Raw genomic sequence first — 8,940 nt, 5'->3', positions numbered from 1 at the left:
TTACTGTTCTGTACCTCTTATTTCTTGATTGTCTCTCTTTCTCTCGCTCCCCACTTTCTCATCACCTTTTTCCTCTTTAAAAAAACAGTTTTGACAAAGGGTCAATTAGACTTGAAATGTCAGCTCTTTTCTCTCCTTACAGATGCTGCCAGACCTGCTGAGATTTTCCAGCATTTTCTCTTTCGGTATCATTAAGATGGGATAGTCTGTTGGGCTTTTCGATAGGATAGGCTATCCGGTATTCTATTTTCTGTTCTTTGTGATTCATTCTGTAATTTTGTACCTAATTCTGTTTGTTTAAAACTTAGCAGTCGAATCAGTTAATTCACTCTGGGAATATCCACTGTACACGTACCTAAACAAATAGCAAAGTTACGGTCTGGTTTACCCGCATAAGAATGTTTTGAGGGGTCGGGCCTGGTACATAACAAGTTGGGGGCTCTTTACAGAATTTTAACAATGAATGGTAGGTGTTAGTGTCTTTAACTTCAAGGTTGGTTTAAACAGCACTCAGATAGCAAAGTCTCTTTCAGTCACCAAGGATGTACTGGAGGTAGAAGAAGTGACCTGGGGGTTTTAAAAAAATCAAATAAGACCAAGCTGCAGGAATTAGTAGACAAGCTGGAGTTGAAGTTACCTCCTAACGTGAAGAATGATGAAGGATGATTGCAGCAGTAGCTCAGCATTTACATTTGTTGGAAACGCCATCAGGATCTGTAGAGATGGCAAAACTTCAATTGGAAATGAAGCAGCTTGAGTTAGAGGTGAAAGTTAAGGCAAGGGCAGCCGAGATTAAACAGTTTGAGTTACGATTAAAATTGGAAGAGAAAGTAAGAGAACAAAGGGCTTTAGCAGAAGAGAAAAAAAAAGTTTGATCTTGAGGAAATGACACTTAGAAAGGAACGTTAACTTAAAAGGATGGAGATGAAGGCTAAAGTTAAGCTTAGTGAGGAAGTAGGGCAAACTCATGTGGAAAAGCAGAGATTAAAATGGTATGAAGTGGCTGATGAGTATAAGTTGGTCCATAAAACACAGTTTGGCTTCCAGAATCAATTTCAGTCAATGAGGGATTGAAATTGGGAAAAAGAGAAATCCTCATGTGAAAAGGGAAAGGTAGATCTCAGTGAAGATCATAAGGATAACTTACCACGGGGTAAATAAGAAACCCTTGAGGGGGATGAAGAAGTTAAAAAGCTCTGGTGTTTTCATTGTAATAGAGTAGGCTGCATGAAATCACAATGGTGGACTAGGAAAAAGCCAGATTTAGGAAAACAGGGTAAGCCTGGGAGTTTTGTTGGAATGGTAACAGAAAGCACAGAGGAAGCTAGAAAGCTGCATCAGATTGTACAAGCTGATTGGAGGTTGGCTGGTTAGTTGGAGGTTGGTTAAGGAAGAAGTGCTGGATCTCATCAAGTAGATGAGAAACTGGCAGAAAGTCATCAAATTGTCAGGGGGTATAGAAAGGCAGTGTTGTGAGTGGCACATGAGCTACTACTTGGAGGTCATTTAGGAGTGAGGAAAACACATGCTAAAATACAAAGACACTTTTACTGGCCAGACTGCATAAGGAAGTAGTTGAATTTTGCCAGATGTGTCACACATGTCGGGTATTTGGAAAACCACAGGCAATAATAAAACTTGCACCTTTAATACCTATTCCAGCATGTGAGGAACCTTTTACAGGAGTCTGAACTGATTGCATAGGTCCCCTACCTCAAACAAAAAGTGGGAATCTATATTTGTTAACAATAATGGATGTATCGAGTAGAATGCCAGAGGCTACCCCATGACACAACATCACAGCTAAAAGGATTGGAGAGGAATTACTCAATGTTTTTACTATGTATGGACAACCAACAGAGATACAGTCAGATCAAAGGTCAAACTTCACATCCAAACTATTCAAGGAAGTTATGGACAGCTTCGGCATAAAACAATTCAAATCTACAGCATACCACCCAGAGTCACAGGAAGCGCTAGAAAGGTGGCATCAAATATTAAAGACCATGTTGAGGGCTTATAGTCTCTCTATAGGACTATCCAGCTGATTGGGATAAAGGAATTCCGTTTGTGTTTTTTGTGATCAGAGATGCACCAAATGAATTGACAAAATTCAGTCCATTTGAATTAGTTCTCGGGCATGAAGTGAGAGGACCATTAAAATTGATTAAGGAGAAGTTATTAAGTCAGAATTCAGAGACCACCCATTTGGACTATGTGTCAAATCTTAGAGAATGATTTAATAGAGCTGGGGAGTTAGCTAGACAGCGTTTAAAAATATTGCAGCATGCAATGAAACAAGGAGCAGACAAGTAATCAAAAATTCGCAATTTTGCTCTTGGGGATAAGCTATTACTTCCAGTAATAGCTGAACTTTTAAAAGCAATGTTTAGTGGACCTTATTAAATCAGAAGGAAATTGAGTGAGGTGAACTACTTGATCGGGACTCCAGACAGGAAGAAATCTGAGTGTGTCATGTGACTTTGCTCAAAAGGTATTTTGATTGGGAAGGAAAGCAGGAAGAGAAAATGTTAATGATTACAGCACAGAGGGAAGAACCAAGTTCAGAGGATTCTGAATTAGACATTCCTCAAGTTAAATTGGACAATGAGGAAGTTGTCAAAAATCAGGATAAATTATTGAGTTACCTTCTTGAGAAAAATCAAATGACCTGAAAGACTTATTACTTTATCATGGGGAGATATGCAGAAATAAACTGAAAGTACTAACCTAATTGTACATGATATAGACATAGGAGATGCTGTTCTGATTAAGCAACATCCTTATAGGCATAACCCTCGAATGTTGGCACAGGTTCAGAAGGAGATTGAACGCATGCTCCAAGATGGCATAATCAAAATGAGTTACAATGACTGGAGTTCATCCATAGTCATGGTGCCAAAGCCAGATGGTACCCAACGGTTATGTGTGAACTATTGCAAAGTCTTTGCAGTTACAAAGACTGATGCGTATCCAGTTCTGCGGTTGGAAGACTGTGTTGAAAATGTGGGACAAGCAACTTGCATTTCTAAGTTGGACCTGCTTAGAGGTTACTGGCAGAAAGAAAAAAGGCAATTTTGGCTTTCATAACGCCAAATGGACTATATTAGTTTGAAATCATGCTATTTGGTATGAAAAATGTTCTGGCCACATTTCAGAGACTAGCCAATAAGAGCATTGCTGAATGGTGTACATTATGACCTGATGATTTTTAGTCACTCATGGAAGGAACATTTACAATTTTTATCAGGCTTGTTTGATTGACTCTGGAAGGCAGGCTTGGTGGTAAACGTAGTAAGAAGTGAATTTGCCAAAACCCAAGTCATCTTCCTGGGCCATGTTATTGGACATAGTCAAATGGCCCCATGGGATGCAAAAATGAATGTCCCATACCATTGACAAAAAAAGCATTACTACAGTTGAGTGGATTTTATCGAAAGTTTGTGCTGAATTTTAGCGGTGCGGCAGCTCCACTCACTGAATTGCTTAAAAAAAGGCAAGATATTTCAGTGGACAGCAGACTGTCAGAAGGTATTTGACAGCCTGAAGACTGTGTTAACCACTACCCTGATATTAGCCACACCTGAATACGTAAAACCTTTTAAGGTCGTTATCGATGCGAGTGATGTGGATGTCAGTGCTGTGCTCCTGCAGGAAGATAACAAGAAGATAGAAAGACCTATTGGCTATTTTTTTCAGGAAATTCCTGATGAAGGGCTTTTGCCTGAAACATTGTTTTTCCTGCGCCTTGGATGCTGCATCTGCATAAATATTTGACAGTTGAGAAAGAGACTTTGAGCTTGGTGTTGGCACTACAATAGTGTTTATATATTACCAGTGACGCATCTGAGACAGTTGTACACACTGATCATAATGCTTTGAAATTTGTGGCGAAATTTAAGGGCAAAAATACCAGACAGTTTAGATGAAGCCTGTCATTGCAGGCATTCAATTTGAAAATTGTGTATGTGGCAGGACGAGATAATGTGATTGCTGATGCATTATCGAGACTCCAATGAGAGATGGAGGCGTTTGGTGCTGTGAGAACCATAGACTGAACCCAAATGTAGTTGTACATGCTTGCATGTTTATAGTCAGTGAATGTATATGTGTGTTTGCCGGTACTAACAACTAATTTTTGGGGTTTTGAAAAATTAAGCCATCTTTTGATATCGATGATATATTATTTTAAAGGGGGAGGTGTCACAATGCTGGTCATTTTACAGGGTTACTATCCCTCTGAGTAATATTCCAACAGTGGCTTAACCAATGTCCTGTACAGCCGCAACATGACCTCCCAACTCCTGTACTCAATACTCTGACCAATAAAAGAAAGCATACCAAACACCTTCTTCGCTATCCTATTTACCTGCGACTCCACTTTCAAGGAGCTATGAACCTGCACTCTAAGGTCTCTTTGTTCAGCAACACTCCCTAGGACTTTACCATTAAGTATATAAGTCCTGCTAAGATTTGCTTTCCCAAAATGCAACACCTCGCATTTATCTGAATTAAACTTCATCTGCCACTTCTCAGCCCATTGGCCCATCTGGTCCAGATCCTGTTGTAATCTGAGGTAACCCTCTTCGCTGTCCACTACACCTCCAATTTTGGTGTCATCTGCAAACTTACTAACTGTACCTCTTATGCTCGCATCCAAATCATTTATGTAAATGACAAAAAGTAGAGGGCCCAGCACCGATGCTTGTGGCACTCCACTGGTCACAGGCCTCCAGTCTGAAAAATAACCCTCCACCACCATCCTCTTTCTTCTACCTTTGAGCCAGTTCTGTATCCAAATGGCTAGTTCTCCCTGTATTACATGAGATCTAACCTTGCTAATCAGTCTCCCATGGGGAACTTTGTTGAATGCCTTACTGAAGTCCATATAGATCACCTCTACTGCTCTGCCCTCGTCAATCCTCTTTGTTACTTCTTCAAAAAACTCAATCAAGTTTGTGAGACATGATTTCCCCCGCACAAAGTCATGTTGACTATGCCGAATCAGTCCTTGCCTTTCCAAATACAGGTACATCCTGTCCTTCAGGATTCCCTCCAACAACTTGCCCACCACTGAGGTCAGGCTCACCGGTTTATAATTCCCTGGCTTGTCTTTACCACCCTTCTTAAACAGTGGCACCACGTTTGCCAACCTCCAGTCTTCCGGCACCTCACCTGTGACTATCGATGATACAAATATCTCAGCAAGAGGCCCATTAATCACCCCTCTAGCTTCCCACAGAGTCCTTGGGTACACCTGATCAGTTCCTGGGGATTTATCCACCTTTAACCGTTTCAAGACATCCAGCACTTCCTCCTCTGTAATCTGGACATTTTGCAAGATGTCACCATCTATTTCCCTAAAGTCTATATCTTCCATATCCTTTTCCACAGTAAATAATGATGAAAATATTCATTTAGTATCTCCCCCATTTTCTGTGGCTCCACACAAAGGCTGCCTTGCTGATCTTTGAGGGGAGAAAGTGAGGGCTGCAGATGCTGGAGATTAGAGCTGAAAATGTGTTGCTGGAAAAGCGCAGCAGGTCAGGCAGCATCCAAGGAACAGGAGAATCGACATTTCGGGCATAAGCCCTTCTTCAGGAATGAGGAAAGTGTGTCCAGCAGGCTAAGATAAAAGATAGGGAGGAGGGACTTGGGGGAGGGGCGTTGGAAATGCGATAGGTGGAGGGAGGTCAAGGTGAGGGTGATAGGCCGGAGTGGGGTGGGGGTGGAGAGGTCAGGAAGAAGATTGCAGGTTAGGAAGGCGGTGCTGAGTTCGAGGGATTTGACTGAGACAAGGTGGGGGGAGGGGAAATGAGGAAACTGGAGAAATCTGAGTTCATCCCTTGTGGTTGGAGGGTTCCCAGGCAGCAGATGAGGCGCTCTTCCTCCAACCGTCGGTTGGAGGAACACGACGCAATACCAACGCATTTCCAAAACCCCTCCCCCAAGTCCCTCCTCCCTACCTTTTATCTTAGCCTGCTGGACACACTTTCTTCATTCCTGAAGAAGGGCTTATGCCCGAAACGTCGATTCTCCTGTTCCTTGGATGCTGCCTGACCTGCTGCGCTTTTCCAGCAACACATTTTCAGCTCTGATCTTTGAGGGGCCCTATTCTCTCCCTAGTTACCCTTTTGTCCTTAATATATTTGTAAAAACCCTTTGGATTCTCCTTAATTTTATTTGCCAACACTATCTCATGTCCCCGTTTTGCCCTCCTGATTTCCCTCTTACGTATACTCCTACTTTCTTTATACTCTTCTAAGGATTCACTCGATCTATCCTGTCTATACCTGACATATGCTTCCTTCTTTTTCTTAACCAAACCCTCAATTTCTTTAGTCATTCAGCATTCCCTATACATACTAGCCTTCCCTTTCATCCTAACAGGCATATACTTTCTCTGGACTCTCGTTATCTCATTTCTGAAAGCTTCCCATTTTCCAGCTGTCCCTTTACCTGTGAACATCTGCCTCCAATCAGCTTTTGAAAGTTCTTGCCTAATACCGTCAAAATTGGCCTTTCTCCAATTTAGAACTTCAACTTTTAGAACTAATAGATAGTGCCTCCGGTCTAAGGCTTTCATGTCTTTAAAAACTGGTATAATCAAAGGGGAGTGGCCAGATAGCTGCGTTTAGATTGGGGTTTTTAATTCAGTTCAGCAGCAGTGTGTGTGAAGAAAGGCTGCTGGTTCTCTCCCTCCTTCTGCCCTTCTGACTTCATAACCTGTAAGCTTTGTGTCATTTTTACTCTTTGTGCTAAGAGGTTTGTTTATTAGATTAGATTAGATTACATTACATTACAGTGTAGAAACAGGCCCTTCGGCCCAAAAAGTCCACACCGACCCGCCGAAGCGAAACCCACCCATACCCCTACATTTACCCCTTACCTAACACTACGGGCAATTTAGCATGGCCAATTCTCCTGACCCTGCACATCTTTTGGACTGTGGGAGGAAACCGGAGCACCCGGAGGAAACCCACGCAGACACGGGGAGAACGTGCAAACTCCACACAGTCAGTCGCCTGAGGCGGGAATTGAACCCGGGTCTCAGGCGCTGTGAGGCAGCAGTGCTAACCACTGTGCCACCGTGCCGCCCATTACCGCGGATTGTTGCAAGTCTTCCCGGAACAGCATCATTAAGTTGGGATAGACTGTTGGGTTTTTGGATAAGATAAATTATCCGATATTCAATTTTCTGTTCTTTGTGTGTCATTCTATAATTATGTAAATAAGTTCTGTTTCAACCTTGACAGTGCAATCAGCTCATTCACTCCCGGAATATCCACTGTACACTGACCTAAATAAATAGCAGAGTTACGGTCTGGGCTACCTGCTTAAGAAAGTTTTGAGGGGTTGGGCTTGGTCCATAACACTTCCGAATTCATGATTAATAATTAATGAACCAGGTGCTTTCTTTTTAAAACAACGACCAACAATGGTTTCACAGCAATCATTAGGTTTTTAATTACAGACATTAATTGAATTTAAATTCTACCAGCTGCTCTTGTGAGATTCAAACACAAGTCCCCAGAATATTACCTGGGTCTCTGAATTAATAATCCAGTGACCCCCTACCGCTATACCATCACCTCCTCCTTTCTTTCCTATTAATTCAGAGGTAGAGCCATGCATATGTAGGCAGGAATTATGCAGCATTGGACCATATACTGACAGAGTTTTACAGCATTCATTGAGTATAGTAAAATAAAGTACTGATATCTGTATAAACCTTGGTTACAACAAGCTAACCTGATTACTTGACTATTGCCTGTCTGATCTCTGTCCTCCCTACTGCAAAGGTTTATCCATTTGCCTTTTAAAGGATGCAAGCATTTTCTCCCTCAACCACTCCCTAAGGACAAGTATTCATAGAATTATAGAATCCCAGTTCGGAAGCAGACCACTTGGCCCATTAAGTCCCACTGACTCTCCAAAATACATCCCACCCAGACTCAACCCCCTACACCATCCTATACTTTTCATGGCTAATCCACCTAGCTTGCACATCCCTGGACACAACTTAGCATGACCATTCCATCTAACCTGCATATTTTTGGCTTGTGGGAGGAAACTGTAGCACTTGGAAGAAACCAGTGCAGACACAGGGAGAACGTACAAACCCCACACAGGGATTTGTCTGAGGGTGGAGTCAAACCTGATTTCCTGGTGGTGTGAGGCAGCAGCGTTAACCACTGAGCCACTGTGCCACCCATTCCATGCTCTATGCTCTATTCTATGCTCTATCAGCCCTCTTGAGCAAAGCAATTTCTATTAACCACTTTGCATGGAAATCATTTAACTTTTAATTTCAAGTGAGAAAAGACAACAGCCTTCAATAACACAAGTCAATAAAGAAAAAGGTTAGGCTGATGATTTAGTCACACCATTTACTTATACCCAGAAGCAAACCTTGTGACAATTATTCCAATAACACATGCACAGTGATCTTCCTTCCCCATTCCAACTGCCTGCAAATACCACCTCACCCCTAGGCCCAGGAGTGCTGTAAAATGCTGACAACTGCTCGAGAGCAAAAGCAGACAGATCACTTCAATGACTACACTCCATCCCTTCTTTAATCAGAGAACATTTCACTAATTATAAATTAGTGTTTTCACCTTTCAATGCATATGTTGTATGTATCTTTTAAAACTGAATAAAACATGTTTCCTACTGTATTTTAAATTATGCATTTCCTTTAATAAATTCATATTAATAGTACTGAATTACTCTTTGTTTCATTTAATTGTCACTAAAATAATCTCAAATTATAGATTGTGTACTTGAATTATAGACAATAGCAAATTAATTGAAAGTGAAAAGATTGACAGATTGATATGGCACAAGAGGTAATCATAGTTTTCAGGGCATGTTTTTAAACAAAGGTTAAATTATTGTCTTATGTGCATTGCCCAGGAAATGTTATTTTCTGTTTAA

The sequence above is a fragment of the Chiloscyllium plagiosum genome, unplaced genomic scaffold (assembly GCF_037043375.1).
Source record: "Chiloscyllium plagiosum isolate Xiang-an unplaced genomic scaffold, Cpla_swu_hap1 HiC_scaffold_7, whole genome shotgun sequence".
NCBI classification, from domain to species: Eukaryota; Metazoa; Chordata; class Chondrichthyes; order Orectolobiformes; family Hemiscylliidae; genus Chiloscyllium; species Chiloscyllium plagiosum.
Note: the sequence above shows the minus strand (reverse complement) of the source record.